Genomic DNA, 16,495 nt, shown 5'->3' with positions numbered 1-16,495 from the left:
CCTGAGGGCTTCTTTTGCTGCTCTCTTTCTACTTGTTTGAGTTGTAGGGTTAATGTTTTGATTATGGCCCTTCCTTCTTTTTGGATGTGTGCATTTATTGCTATAAACTGACCTATGAGAACTGCTTTTGCTGTGTCCCAAAGGTTCTGGTAGGATGCGTTTTCATTCTTGTTTGATTCTACGAATTACTTTATTCCATCCTTAATTTCTTCTATGATCCAGTAGTTTTGAGCAAGGTGTTGTTCAGTTTCCATGTATGTGATTTTTTTCCCTTGCTTTTTGTGTTGTTGATTTCTACTTTTATGGCTTTATGGTCAGAAAAGATGCTTTGTAACATTTTCAATGCTTTGGATTTTGTTAAGGCTTTCTTTATGGCCTAATATGTGGTCTATTCTGGAGAATGTTCCATGTGCGTTGGAAAAGAAAGTATGCTTGGCTGTTGTTGACTGGAGTGTTAGTTATATGTTTGTGCGGTCAAGTTGGTTGATTGTAGCATTTAGAATTTCTGGGTCTTTATTGGCTTCTTTCTCGATGTTCTATCCTTTACCGAAAGTGGTGTGTCTCCTACTACTGTTGTGGAGCTGTTTATCTCTTCAGTGCTGTTAGAGTTTGTTTTATGCATTTTGGAGCCTGTCGTTGGGTGTGTAAATATTTATTATAGTTACGTCCTCCTGGTGTATTGACCCTTTAATCATTATGTAGTGTCCTTCCTTATCCTTTGTGGTGGATTTTACTTTAAAGTCTATTTTGTCAGAGATTAATATTGCCACTTCTGCTCTTTTTTGAGTGTTGTTTGCTTGATATATTTTTTCCATCCTTTGAGTTTTAGTTTGTTTGTGTCTTGAAGTCTAAGGTGCGTCTCCTGTAGGCAGCATATAGATGGATTGTGTTTTTTTATCCAATCCGCCACTCTCTGTCTCTTTATTGTTGCATTTAGTGCATTTACATTCAACGTAATTATTGATAAGTATGAGTTTAGTGCTGTCATTTTGATGTCTTTTTTGTGTACTGTTGACAGTTTCTTTGTTCCACTTAATTTTTTGTGATGAGTGGTTTTTCTTTATGTATTTTCTTTTCATCTTCTTCCTTGTTGTTGATTTTGTATTTGCTGAGTCTTTATATTTTTGTTGTTTTTTATTTTGACATGTAGGATTGTTAGTTTCCTTTGTGGTTATGTTAATATTTACCCGTATTTTTCTAAGTTTATACCAGTCTTTTATTTCTTCATATTGCCTTGACTTCCTCTCCATATGAAAGATCTATGACTACATTTTTTTAATCCCTCTTTTTTATTTTAATGTTGTCATCTTTTAAATATTGACATATGTTTCCCTATTTTCAGTGTTTTAGCTTTGATTTATTTTTGTGACTTCCCTAACTGGGTTGATATCTGGTTGCTCTGTCCTGTGTTCTAGTCTTGGGTTTTTATCTGATGTTACTGATTTTCTAACTGGAGGATTCCCTTTAGTATTTCTTGTAATTTTGGCTTGGTTTTTGCAAATTCCATAAACTTCTGTTTATCTGGAAATGCCCTAATTTTGCCATCATATTCGAGAGACAGTTTTGCTAGATATATAATTCTTGGCTGGCAGTTTTTTTCCTTCAAGGCTTTATATATGTCATCCCATTGCCTTCTTGCCTGCATGGTTTCTGCTGAGTAGTTGGAGCTTATTCTTATTGACTCTCCTTTGTATATGACTTCTCGTCTATCCCTAGCCTCTCTTAAAATTCTCTTTTTATCTTTGGTTTTGGAAAATTTGATTATAATGTGTCTTGGTGACTTTCTTTTGGGACCTACCTTCTGTGGGGTTCGGTGAGCATCTTGGATTGATATCTTGTTATCTTTCACGATATCAGGGAAGTTTTCTGCCAACAAATCTTCAACAATTCTCCCTGTATTTTCTGTTATCCTCCCCTTGTTCTGGTACTCCAATCACTCGTAGGTTATTCCTCTTGATAGAGTCCCACATAATTCTTAGGGTTTCTCCATTTTTGTAAAATCCTTTTAGCTGATTTTTCCTCAAATAAGTTCGTGTCAAGTGCTTTATCTTCAATCTCACTAATTCTGACATCCATTGCCTCAGTTGTGCTCCTATGACTTTCTATTGAGTTGTCTAATTCTGGAATTTTATTGTTAATCTTCTGGATTTCTGATTTGCTGTCTCTCTATGGATTCTTGCAGCCTGTTAAATTTGTCATTATGCGCGTCTCTAATCTTTTTAATTTTCTCTATTTTGTGTTCTGCGTTTTGCTTAATTTCCTTCCTAATCTCTTGAAGAGTTCTGTGTATTAATCTTTTGTATTCTGCCTCCGGTAATTCCAAGAAATTTTCTTCCTCTGGGGAATTTCTAGATTCTTTATTTTGGGAGCTTGCTGAAGCCATCATGGATTGCCTCTTTATGTGATTTGATATTGACTGTTGTCTCCGAGCCATCAATAAGTTATTATATTTATTTATTTTATGTTTGCTTAGTGTGTCCTAGTTTCTTGTTTTGTTTTGATATGCCCAAATAGGCTGTTCGTGTGAGCTAGCCCAGTCACCAGCACCTTGAAGATCCAATGTCCTGCCCCCAGGTGACCAGACCAGCCACTAAGTATATGAGCCCAGGAGTCTTCCTACACCTTCTGAATGAATTCAGCTCAGGTGTCCAGGTAGTCGGCCACCAAGTGTGTGGTGCAGGCTCTCACCTACAGTCCTAGACAGGCATGGGTGATTGGTGTAGGCACAGGCATCTGGCTGCTGTAGGCGGGCAGAGGCTGAGCAAGGCAGGGGACTGATGGCCACCCCTGAATGTCCAGGAGGAAAGCATGTCCCTGTTCCCTAGAGTGCATAGATGGGTGGGTTTTGCAGCCAGACAATGCTGTTGGCTATAAGGACTGGGAGGCACATCTTATTCTTGGGCCCCTGTAGCCGGTGGCTAGGTGGCATGTGTGGAGCCACCATTCCTTAGGCCCTTGATGTGGGTAGGTGAAGACCCTGCTTAATGGGCAGAGCAGTGTCAAATGTCATGAACCTGCCACTTCACAGCTGAAATAGTTGAAGTTAGACTTCAAGAATATACCCTCTTGTACTGCAGTAATGAGGGCCTATGCTGTTGAAATTGGCCCACACAAGTCTATGCAGGGGGAAAGGTACTCAAAGTCCGTGGATCCCTTATGCCTGTGCCTAGGCAAAGGAGCTGTGCCTATGCTGAGTTCCTGGCTTAGGGGAGCTGGCAGATTAGTTTTTCCTCTGTTTCTTAATTTGTTCACTCTCCAAGGCTGGGAGAATGGCTCAGGGAGTGGGATAGGTCCTACTTCCGGCCCAGGGGACTAGGCAATTGCTTAAGCTGGTCCAGGGCCCAGTGCAGAGCAGGGAGTGGAGAGGTAAATGGGAGAGAGGTTTTTCCCTAAGGGGGGTGTTTTCAATCCGTGTGGTAGGCCAGACATAAGTACTTATGTTTCACCAGTTGAGGGCTGCTTCTCACTGGTTCTGGATGGCCGAGTAGACTCTCTGCCTCTTGGTCTCTCCCAGTGCAGAAAACGCCTCCTGAGCGCAGCTGTTTGCCTGCCTCACCGCTCACCCCAGAGCTGATCGGGGCTGAAGGGCTCAGGCTCTTGCCAGGTCAGACCTGGCAACTTCTTGCTGCTTCCGAACCGTCTCTCCCTCCCTCTGCCACTCAGTCTGGTTCCTCAACTTTGCCTTTGATGTTCAGGGCTCCTAGATTGTGATATGTAATTCATTCACTTATTTTATTGGGCCTTTGTTGTAAGAGGGAACACTGGAAGCGTCTGACTACTCTGCCATCTTGGCCCTGCCTCCACTTTCTAAGATTTTTAATGGCTGTGAGCTTTCAGAAATAGATCACCAAGCTTTCCTTTTAATGTGACTCTGGGTGGATTCAAACCTCCAAACTTTGGTTTGTAGCCAAATGCTTAACTGTTTGTGCCACTCAGGGTCTGTTTTTTTCTGGACACCCCAGAGTCCAGGCCCCTTTGTGTGCTCACCACAGGAACTGTATCTGGCAGTAGTTTACTGTGAATGAGATGAAGGTGGTCACGGCCCTCTGCTTGCTGCTTTTTGAGTTTTCCCTGGACCCCTTACAGCCACCTGTCAAGATGCCCCAGCTGATCCTGCACTCCAAGAATGGCATCCACCTCCACGTGAAGCCACTGGGACCAGGGTCTGGGATGCAGCTTCACCAAGAATAGGATCTCCAGTCAGCCCAGGCTGGGGTCTGTCCCCAGACACTGCCTTCCCCAGGCTGAACTAGGAGTTGCTGTGGCTCCCTCCCCTGGGGGGCTTGTATTTTAGAAGGGTAGTGGGACCTACATCAACATTCACCTTGAGGACAGTCAGTACCATGTAACTGTGTGAGCCTACAAATGTTTATTATGCATGTATGTAGAGCTCACTCATTCATTTAATAAGCAGTCAGTGAGCACCTACTCTTTTCTAGAATGTCATTTATCCCTGTAATTGGCAAGATTTTTACAATGTAACTTACACTTACATCCAGTCTTAGAAAACACAAGTGAACCCAATGGAAACTTTGCCTCAGGACTCACGGTGGTGACCAGACACGTCACTCACCCCACAGCACATGATAGATGGAGGGCTTCAGGATTTTGCGTCTTCATTGACATGTGTTTATTTGTTTAACTTTGTTGTTTGTGTTTAAAATATGACAGACATGCAGAAAGTGCATAAAACAACCATGTACAGAATAATAGCAGTTCTGAAAGCACATTCCCTTGTAACCACTACCGAGGTCAAGAAATACGGAATACAGTTTAACCCATGTGTTGTCTGCCCCTCTGAGGTGGGTCCTTTCGACTTTCCTTGCCATTGTCAGCATCTGCATTTCCCAGTCACAAGATTGGCTGGAGATAAGTGGTAGAGTGGCATTAAAGGGGGATTTAGGCAAGAAATTATGCCTGAATGGGGTTTGAAACGGTAGAGAAGGACTTTTGGGAACAACCAAGAGGTGGGACCACTTGATGGATTAGACATACTTCCTTGGCATTTCCTGCAGCAGCTGCCCATTGGCTGGATGCTCACACATCTCTAGGGTCTAAAGTTTAAGGCTATTAATGAACTCCAATCCAGGAGTCAAATAATTATTGAGACTGTGTGGCTGGGGGGTAGGGCTGGAGAGGGGAATCCCAGCCCTGGGTCTTGGAGATGTCTCTCTGCTGCCCTGGGGATGTCCCCTCCTGCCTTGATGCTTCACTTGTCAGAAGAAGGCCACAGCATGGAAGGTCTGCCACAGACCACAGACTCTTGCAAAGCCCTCCCAAGACCCAGACCTCCTGCTTACCTGAGGCCGGGGTACAGAGGCCCTACCAGGTGTGACTCCCACCTGTCTGCTCCACACCCCAACTTCCCTTTCTGTGTCTTGGCACCTGTACAGACTTTTTCTGCACAAGTGAAGATAAGATTTTAACAGACATTACCTGGGAGCTGAGCCCCGTGGCTGTAAGCACCTCACTCCCATAGGTGGCAGCTGAGCCTAGAATACATCCACTTCGGTGGACAGGGAGGCCAAGGGACTGGGAGGGAAATCTCTTGATGTCAGGAGGCCTGAGAGGCTGGACAGGTGGAGGACATTCCCCCACTTCAATATTAATGGAGGAACCTGCCAAGATGCTCATCTGGAGGAGGCTTGAACCGAAGACCTCTAACTCTGGCCTCTTTTGACCAAGACTCCATAATTAGTACTGAAACTCACCTGAGAGCAGGTTTAGGTGGGAAAAGAGCTGAGAATTCTGGAGCCAGAAGGGGAGGGGGAGCGCACAGTGGGAGGAGAGGATGATGGTATCCACAGGAACCTCCTGATGCATTCCACTTGCTTCAGTCCAGCTCTCAAACACCCCCTGCTGCCTCTTGTGATCCTGGGCTCTTGTGTGCTTGTGTGTGTGGGTAGAGTGTGGGGTGTGTGCCTGGGTGTGTGCTGCAGTGGGTGTCTGTGTCATGGGGGGCACATGGTATGAACTCAATCTGGGCCTTGCCCAATTCCTGGAGTCAGCAGGGTCACTTCTGGTCACTCTTCCAGCCCTGTGAGATTCTCCGGTTAGAGCATGTGTCCATGGTCAAGGCAGGGCTGAACTGGTAATGAAAACTGCAGTGGACAGGGAGACCAAGGGACTGGGAGGGATGTTCTGTCTGCAGGCACAGGCTGGGGAAAAAATCCTTCTAGGAGGCAGAACCTAACACAGCAGGCAGAGGGCACCAGGGAGTTCTGTCTAGGGCAGCCAGCGCCTTGGGCTGGAAATGGGGGCAGCCTCTTCCCATGATCAGCAAGAGAGGGAATGACGTGGGTTAAGAGAGGCTGGTGGAGGCAGGAACAGTGTCCTAGGGAAACTCGTAGGAGTACAGTGGGGGCCAGTGCTGGAAACAGGGCCCAGACTCAGGAGGACCAGCTCCTAGGTAATTGCCAAGTATGGGCAGGGATAATGAAGCCTCTCCTCCACCATGGTGGGGTGGGTGGGCCGGCAGGCCGAGGTACTGTGACTGCTAGGAGGCTGTCCTGAGGACAGGAGGCAGGGTCTGCTAGCTGAAGTCTGACATCCTCTCCTAGCAGCCAGGCCCATTTGCCTACCTGGGCAGGTCCCTGCTGAGCAGCCACCCACTGCTTGAGCTTCTGGAGAGGCCTGCAGACCTTTCTGTGTTGGGAAGTGCTGACAGGTGCCTGGTGTCACTGCAGACTTCTGAAACATTTTTGGACCATGGAAGGCTGGGTCCCCAAGGCCCTTATGCTAAACCAAGACTGTAAGTTTCGCTCAGGTCAAGACGGGCTCTAGATGGTTTCTGCTCTAAAAATTGAGTGTGAGAGACTCTGAATCTTTGAGTAGAATAGAGGTAGTGTCACTTATCTGACATGAGTGAGCTCTCCTCTGGTGCTTCTGAGGGAAGAGCCCTGTCTCTAAACTCAGCTAGTAACATGGAGCTTTCAGGAGCTGGGCAGGGTGTGGGCACCAGGGAACACAGAGTTGGGACTATGTGGAGGGACCGGGATGTAGCTGGAGCACACAGGGCCCGGGCACCACAGAGCAGAGTTTAACTCCCTTTTCTTTCCTCAGAAGAACTTTTCTCCTTTGTCTTCCTTCCCCTCCCGTTCCCTGCCATCTATCTTTATGCCAAGGAGAACAGACACTACTTATTCTACAGGAGGAAAGGATGGGGTGGGGGGGCGGGGGAAGGGGGGAAAGCAGAGGGTTGCTGACTCCAGAACTGTAAGAAAATAAATATGTGTTGTTTTAAGGCACTAAATTTGTGGTAATTTTTTATTGCATCAACAGGAAATCATACAGGGACAGACAAGCTGGCAGAAGAATTAAGACTGGTAGATGGGCAGACAGGGTGGAGGGCACAGTTAGGAGTTAGGTTGACAGTCAGAGATGCAGGTGGGTGGAGAAAGGTGGACAGACAGACAGACAAGGAGGGAACTTGGAGAAAGATGGACAGACAAAAGTGCAGACAATCAGGGGACAGGAACAAAGGGACAGGAAGGCAGAATGGAAGGGAGGAGGCTCTCTGAAGGAAATAGATGGGACAAACCTGCCCTTGTCCCCGCCAGGGTTAAAGGGCTTATTCAGATGCACATGGATGCCTTTCCTGGACTTCAACACAATTCCCGGAGCAGGAATGGGGACCCTCCTGGGGTCTGGTGACAGCTCAAATTGGAGTAGGGTCAGGGCCATGGCCACTTTCAGCTCCTTTGTGGCAAACTGCTTCCCAATACAATTCCTGGGCCAAGGTGGGCCAACCATGGAGAAGAGGTCCCTCTAACCCTGAGGCTCTATTCTGAGCTGGGCAGGACTTGGCCACTGCACTTCCCTCAGAAGTGGGCATTTCAGGCCCACCTTGAAGGAGACCAGCACCCAGTCCCTCTCCTTACAGGTCACACACACCTCTACTACCAAGCCTTGCTCCCACACTCCCCCTGACCTTTGACAGATCCGACCACTCTTCCAGGCCTAGCTCCTAACTCCTACTTGTGCTCTCAGCCACGTTCCCCTTGCTCACTAAGCACATACAGGTCTAAATGATATAAACTGACACATTTTTCCTGTTTTGTGCTGAGTTTTGCCACAAAGAAGTCAAGGATTATGGGCTTAGAGCAGGCTACTAACCCTGTTAATAACAATGGGACAGGTGGTGGAGAAGAAATGTTTTGCAAATGAAGGAACAATTAGATATGGCTTTGAAGGATGCGTAGGTGTTCCCCAAGAGAGAAGGCCATTCTAGGCAAAGGAAGGAGCTTGAAGAAAGACTGGAGGTACAAGACTGAGTGCCGAACAGCTTTTCTCATCTGGGTTCTGTGAGAGAATTAAGTTCCACAGAAAATGATTTGAGTGGCCAGTTTCATAATTCTGAGGATGGTACAAGCTAGACCATTCTAGATGCAGAGGAGAGGAGTTAATTCATTACATTCAAAGGATGCCTTGGACATTAGGACCTAATTCTCTTAAGAAACCTGGCTGAGAAAGACTGGGTTGGACTATTTCCATGGGGACATTTTAGGTTAGGATAGAGTTTTTCTTCTTCTCCAGGACACCTCAGCCCTGGTGTAAGGGAAACTCTCCTCAGTCTCTGGTACCTCCTGCCTGGAAAATGGTAGGTGTTCAGTTATGTTTGCTGAACGACTGAATGAATGTTTGGAAAAAAAGTAAAACGTCTGATCTTAGAAAGAAAGGTCTGTGTTAAGAAGCAGCTTGAAATCCTGTGTTAGGAGAGGGCCAGTGCTCTAAGTAATAGTTCAACGAAATGAATCGCTTTAACAAGTTAATCGTTTTTTTGTTCATTCACTGTACAGTTTTGGTTCCACAATGGGGAGGCCACTGTTCTGGGTACTGCAGAGGGAGAGCGGCCACACTCTCAGGCCCTCACTATCTAGGGGACACACAGGTGCCCACATCCTCAGAGGGAGGACAAGATGTGGTGGTGTGGGGGAATCATAAGAGCAACACCTAAGCTTCCTGGAGAGGGAGGTGTAGGGAACCAGAAAACTCCTCCCCTATTCTCCCTGTTGTACCTTCAGGCTTTCAGTTAATGGTCCAGGCTCCTGCCCCCTCTTCTTCCACTTATTCAACTAGGTTCTGTAGCTTTCATATCTACTCCAGAAAGGCCCCCTCCTTGACATCCCTCAGTCTCCTTACCAGGACTTTTCTGTTCTCCCTGCCTCTGCTCCTTGCACACTCAGCCATGACCCTGCTCAGATTCTCCTATGCTCTTCATCACAGGTAGGACAGCATCCAAATACCTCCACTGGTATCTAAACCCTTGTATGGGTGATTGCCTCCCCACCTTTACCTGTCCAGCTCCTGTTGTTGGCATCAGTGAGAATGCCCTCTCCCCACCTCTGCCTGCCCACATCCTCAAGGCTCAGTTGCAGTGAAGAGTCTTCCCTCATTCCCTCTCCCAGCTGTCTATCTTTTCCCCAGTCCCCCAAGGTATCATTAGTTTTTCATTCAAGGACACACCCCAGTCCAGTGCTTAGGACAGTGCCAGTAATACTGGAATATTCAATAAACTGCTGAATGAGTGAAGGAGTGAATGAACGAATACTTTCTGTCTCTTGCCAGAGGTGTTTATTTCTGTAGAATACATTTCTGTCTTTGACTGAAAACTCTCGGTGGTAGAGACAGTACCTTTCATCTGTGTTCCCGTTTCAGACACAGATTGGGACACAGAGTACATATTTAATAAATACTTTCATAGTTGCGTTATATTAATTGAACTGAATAAAATCGAATGGAATTAAATACTAGTTCTGAGCTAATCATTTAACTACTCAAGTTTCAACTGCCATCTCGTGGCAGAAACATGACCTGCAGCTAATGTCAAGGAGGAAGTAAGGAATTCAGGGGAAACCAAATCCTGGAAAGACAATTTGCTTAAAAGCAGTTTTGTGAAAATTGATTCACCAACCGATGATTTTGCAGAATTGTGGATTCATCACATATTTGTTTCTCCTAAATACCTACAAGTGTATGGCCATTTGTATTCCACAGGATGATTTTAGCAGCTTTTGGAGGTTTTCACAGCACCGATTTTTCGGTATACATGTCCAGTTCAACTAAAAAGCCATTTCAAGAGTGTTTCATATTTTAGACACCAGGAACCTTTCAAATGCTATGTTGTAAACAGCATATTTTGGGTTTTCTCTTAAATCAGTGTATTTTCCTCATTTTTATGCTTTTGTGGAAAAATGGACTATGTAGACTCTGTGTAAATTCATGTTGTATAGATCCCACCTCATATGAAGAAATTTGCCAACTGGAAGAATGGTCATGAGTATGTGAACATTAATATGGAAGGAAACTTTTTTTTTTTCCTAGAAAGAAAAAAAATAGAGAAGACACAAGTGGTGTAAAATTTTCCTCAAAGCACAGATGTAACCTTTCAGGTATATGGCTTAAGTAGCTGAGACATACAAAAGCAAACCAAACGAAACCCATTGCCATCGAGTTGATTCTGACTCATAGTGACCCTACAGGATAAGCAGAGCTGCCCCATAGGGTTTCCAAGGAACAGCTGGTGGATTTGAACTGCCGGCCTTTTGGTTAGCAGCCAAACACTTAACCACTGTGCCACCAGGGCTCCAAGAAGGCACATGGAATTTGAAACAGTACAAACTATTCGTTCCATGCAGTGGGGAGACAGATTGGTAAGTGAAGTAGAAAAAGCAGTAGACAAGATTGATAAAGATTAAGAAGAGAGAAATCCGCCCTCTAAGAATCCTGACAACTGAGAAAACCACAACACTACAAATACGAAATGTGCAAGAAACTCTAATTCTGAAAAGTCAGTCCTGAAGTGAGGAAAATACCAGAATACACTAAACTTTGGAAAACGCATCCTTGCTGAATGTCACTAGCCATTGGGAGAGAGCAGAGGGAGCAAAGCCTCCATGGCTTCCCCTGAAATTCCATCTTTCTTTTGTACAGAGAGTCGCACGACAAGATCCCCTTCCCACAAACACTGACACTACCAGGCATAACCGCAGCTGCCACCTATGCGCATGGGAGATCACCAACATTAAGGCGTGTGCCCAGTGACCTCCCACACCACCACATGCAGGACTTCTCACCTTGATCCTCCTGAGAAGGGCAGGTAAGCATGGCTATGTTGAGTACAGCTGGGTGCAAACTGGGGAAGATCAAACACCTGCAGAGAGAGTATCAGGGTCTGGACACCTAGGGGTCAAATCCCTACTTCCAACCCATGAAGGGGTAGGACTCCCAGAGGTGGGAGAGGGAGTAAGTTTAGGTTTTGAGAGATCATCCGATCCCCTCCTTCCAGAGCCTCATACCTTTGGGTTCAGCCATACTTTTGGGTTGTGGTGAAGTGAGTAAAAGTCTAGTGTGACTGATATTCCTGTAGGGCAAATAAGAGACAGAGAGAAGACAGATTTACCCATTGATATGGCTCTGGTCCTTTAGCCAGCAGAGGGCATGTGGATGCAGAAAAGGACTGTCACAAATCATTCTGAGTCAGGTGATCATGGTGTGGGGAGGTCATAAGGAAGCACCCGTGTTCCGGTGAGGAGCAGAAAACCAGGACGGAGAAGCAAGAATCAGAGGAGGAATGTTTGCAGTAACCCAAGTGACAGCTCATGTTTATGAAGTGTTTTCTATGTGCCAGTGAGAAATATACAACAACTCATTCGATCCTCACATATCACCCTTCATAGAAGGTACCCTTATGTCCCTATTTTTTTAGATGAGACACTTGAGGCTTAGAGAGGCTGGGCTACTTAGGATATTACACGTAAGGTATGGCAAGGCTGGGTTTCACATCCAACTGTAGATGAGCCAATATATGGCGTATGGCCAGGGCTGTAGTCTCAGATATGGTCATCAGTGGCTCTTTGCCACCATCTTGAGGGGTTCTCAAAGACAGAGCACACCTGACCCATGACACTGGATTCCCTGCCCTCATATGTCTTAAAGCTTCATAAAGAAAGGACCACATCTCCCTCTTCTGCTCTCTGATTCTCTCTCTAGCTATCCACATCTCAGGGAATTTAACCTTAAGTATAACGAACAGAGGCCATATACAGAAGCTAACATCTCCTTGTGGAGAAGATTCCATGGATTAAGTCACCATCATGTTAACTGGCATATATATAGTCCTTTGCTTTCAATGCAATGAATTTCTGAAAGATTTCATGAAACATGGGAGATGTTAGAAAACATGCAGCAATGAAGACATGATGGCCATCTGAGCCCTGTTTCTTGGAGTCAGGAAATGGAGCATGGAATGTTAGAATCAAAGAATGTCAGGGCCACCAAACTGAGATGAATAAATTATAAGACCATGGATTAGAAAGATGATGGAATGTTAGTCCTGGTGAATGTTAGAAGCTTACGATCCTATTCCCATGGAATATCAGAATTGAAAGGGACCTTAGCAATCATTTAGAACAACTTCCCACAGTGAACAATGCTCTTCATGCACAGGGAAGGGCAGTGATATTTACTGAACTTTTGCTGTAGTCCAGCCCTGTGCCAGGCATTTCATATGTTGTTGTTAGGAGCTGTCAAGTCGTTTCTGGCTCATAGCGACTTCATGTACAACAGAAAGAAACATTGTCTGGTCCTGTGCCATCCTCACAATGGTGTTGCTATGTTTGAGCCCATTGTTGCAGCCACTGTGTCAATCCACATCGTTGAGGGTCTTCCTCTTTTTCACTGACTCTCCACTTTGCCAAGCATGATGTCCTTCTCCAGGGACTGGTCTCTCCTGACAACATGTCCAAATTACGTGAGACAACGAAGTCCCACCATTCTCGCTTTTAAGGAGAATTTTGGCTGTACTTCTTTCAAGACAGATTTGTTTATTCTTCTGGCAGTCCGTGGCATATTCAATATTCTATGCCAACACTATAATTGAAAGGCATCAATTCTTCTTTGGTCTTCCTTATTCATTGTCCAGCTTTGACGTTCATATGAGGCAATTGAAAAGATCATGGCTTAGGTCGGGAGCACCTTAATCCTCAAAGTGACATCCTTGCTTTTTAACACTTTAAAGAGGTCTTTTGCAGCAGATTTGCCTGATGCACTATGTTGTTTGATTTCTTGACTGCTCCTTCCATGGACGTTGATTGTGGATCCAAGTAAAATGAAATCCTTGACAACTTCAAATTTTCCTCCATTTATCATTATGTTGCTTATTGGTCGAGTTGTGAGGCTTTTTGTTTTCTTTTATTGAGATGTAATCCATCTTCACCATTAAGGGCTTCAAGTATTCTTCACTTTCAGCAAGCAAGTTTGTGTCATCTGCATATTGCAGGTTGTTAATTAGGCCTTCTCCAAGCCTAATGCCCCATTCTTCTTCATATAATCCAGCTTCTGGGATTATCTGATCAGCATACAGATTGAATAAATATGGTGAAAGGATACAACCCTGATGCACACCTTTCCTGTTGTTAAACCACACAGTATCCCCTTGTTCTGTTCGAACAACTGCCTCTTGGTCTGTGTACAGGTTTCGCATGAGCACAATTAAGTGTTCTGGGATTCCCATAATTTGAAATATTATCCATAATTTATTATGATCCACACAGTTGAATGCCTTTGCATAGTCAATAAAACACAGGTAAACATCTGGTATTCTCTGCTTTCAGCCAAGAAACATTTGACATCAGCAATGATGTATCTCATTCCACATCATCTTCTGGATCTGGCTTAAATTTCTGACAATTCCCTGTCAATGTACTGCTGTAGTCCAGCTCTCTGCCACGCATTTCATATACCTCATCCAAACTGCAAAGTAAGTATCCATTTTATTGCTGAGGAAATGGAGAGCCACATGGCTCAGTAACTGCTCATGTTCAGATGGGTTTCTTGTATTTTCTGCGTGTGCTTGTTGAATGGTTAGATTAAAGTAATTGAGTGGTTTGCTTAGGTGAAGTTTATATATTTGGGTAAGGGTCGTCCATCCCTAAATGGCCTGTGCTAATAAGACCTAGATCTTTTTCCGTTTCCCCAGAAGTCTTTCTGGGAATCCCTCACTTTCTAAAGCAAATGCATTATAGCAAAATAAAGCTCTAAAGCAAATGTTTGAAAATGATATCTATTTTTCTCACAGGTTTTTTATTATAAAATTAAATATATCTGCTCATAATAGCCTGAATCAAGTTTTGAATTTTGTGACAATTTATGGTAAAAGCTAGCTTTTGGTTGGCCAGAAAACATTACTGTTCTGGGAACAAAGAGATGGGGGACACTCTGGTGTCCTAAGAGCTGAGCTAGAACTGACAGACAGGTAGGACCCCAAGTTTAGGGAGCAAACATGTCAAGGCATGATAAAGTCTGAGGGACAGACGGGCACTCCTAAGAAAAGGACAACAAGGAATTCAATTCCTTTCCATTGAGAAAAATTTCCTAAGCCCAACTTGGGTGACAAATAATAGCCCTGATGAGAGGCAATGGTATGGCAGGGTCTAGGCCAAGGGAAAGTAGACTCTGTGTCCATTTCAGTCAACAGAATGGCTCAGATTCATGCAGAAGCCATGGACCCCAGGCTTGAGCCCATCTGAGTAACATATTGGGATGTTCTCCCTGCCACTGAAGCAAGCATTTCTGAAGCAGGTCAGGGACAGTTTATCCAGCTGTTCAAGGGGTATTTACCATTCCTCTGTCCACTGTGCTAATGGTATGGAGGTAGGAGGAGAGGGTGTCCATGCATAAACCATAACCCTCTCTCTTTGGGCTATTAGTGAAGTGTGGATCCAAGATGGTGGCTGGATCTTCTCTCATCCCACTGACTTTTTGGAAGCTCTTATCTCACAGTAGTGGTATGAGACTTTCCTTTTTGGTAAGTACTGGAGCAGGAGGTTAGTCAATCAGGACAGGCGTTTATTTATACTGATATGAGAAAGAAGCTTCTTTCTAAGTTCTGGAAAGCTAGTATATTTGGGCACATATGCAAGTGTGTATGGGAATGCACACCTGTGTATGTTTGCCAGGTATGTCTTAATGTGTCTAAATATGTGTGTATATGTGTCAGTGGGTTTGTCTGAATCTGTGTCTTAACATGGCAGTGAGCACACGCCACATCAGGGTGGGTGATAGTGCATGTAAGTGTCTATATGAGCAAACAGGTTCTGAATGCACAACTGTGTGTCTAAGTACTTGACAATATGTATGTGCATCAACAGGGGATGGTGTGCATGTTTATGTGTCTGAGAGTGTCCTTGTGTGTGGCTGTGTCTGGTGGATGTCCTGGGGTCACATGTACTTGAGAGTGGACTGTGTGAGTGTGTGCTCTGAGTGTGTGTGGGGTCTGTGAGGGAGAGGAGTGTATGGAGTGAGAGAGAGAGAGAGAGAGAGAGAGGAAGACAGAAATTGAGAGAGAGAGAGAGAAATTGAGAGAGAGAGAGAAACTTACCAGCATCACTTGGACAGACAGTCATGATCTCCAAGTAGGGTTTCAGGATGTCATAGTGGAAGGCTGGAGTCAGCATATGCTGGTGCTGGAACCACATCTGCCCACTCAACAGGAGCAAACCATACCCTGGGGCAGAGATGGGTGTGTGTATGTTTGTTGGGAAGACAGTATCAGAGAGACTGCCAGAGACAATTTGGGAGGGAGCAAAATGGTCCAGGGTGGGGATGGTGGTGAGAAAGCCCATTTGAAGGCTATGACATTTGGAGAGAAATAGGAAGTGATGTGGAAGCCACTAAGCCTTAAGAGGGCCCTCACCATGAAGAGGATGGGGTCAGTGTCTGGCTAGAAAAAGAGAAATGAAGTTTGATTCAGGAATGTATGTGGTGACAGTGGTGGCTGGGCATCTGTTATTCTCTGTGAACCAAAGAAGTTGCCATGGCAAACCTGAGTTCTTGAAAATATTTTTGTAATGTCTGTATTCCTTGACATATGTGGGGCCATGAATCTGTAGACATCATGAGACATTGGGTCTGAAAGATAAAGGGCGTTAGAAAGAAAGTGGAGAGATCTGGATAAGGCAGCCCTCATGAGGCAGCTACATTCTAGACCACTGGCTGCCATCATTTCTTGATGATTGTGAGCTGGCAACCTAATTCAAGCTACCTCCCACTTGTCTCCCATTCTCTACTAGCTCTGCCCTGTTAGTCAATGTGGGCTCAGGAAGGCAGATTCAGTGTACCTTCAGCAGAAATCCACAGAAGTAAGATGCTGGATTGACCAAAATACAGGCAATGTCCTCAATTTCAAACAGTAAGACAAAAATCTGTGTCTTCTAGGACTAGAAGCCAGAAGGGGACAGGAAAGCTGGTGATAGGGAACCCAAGGTTGAGTAAGGACAGTGTTGACATGTAGTGGGGTTGTTAACTATTGTCATAGGGCAACATATGTACTAAGTGTTTAATGAGAAACTATTTTGTTCTGTAAAACTTCATCTAAAGTGAGAATAGCAGCACAACTGGAAGAATGTAATCGATGTCACTAAATTGTGCATGTAGAAATTTTTGAAATGGTGTATCTTTGGCTATGTGTATTTTCACCAAAAAAAAAACAAGTTGA

At 44.8% G+C, this 16,495-nt stretch overlaps 1 pseudogene; it reads right to left on the bottom strand.

The window, feature by feature from the left end:
* Positions 1-6,013: 6,013 nt before the first annotated feature.
* LOC101352343 (cytochrome P450 4A11-like) overlaps positions 6,014-16,495 on the bottom strand; it is a 58,742-nt pseudogene continuing 48,260 nt past the window's right edge.

The sequence above is a fragment of the Trichechus manatus genome, unplaced genomic scaffold (genome assembly GCF_000243295.1).
Source record: "Trichechus manatus latirostris isolate Lorelei unplaced genomic scaffold, TriManLat1.0 scaffold00015, whole genome shotgun sequence".
NCBI lineage: Eukaryota > Metazoa > Chordata > Mammalia > Sirenia > Trichechidae > Trichechus > Trichechus manatus.
This window is presented reverse-complemented; position numbering and strand designations above follow the sequence as displayed.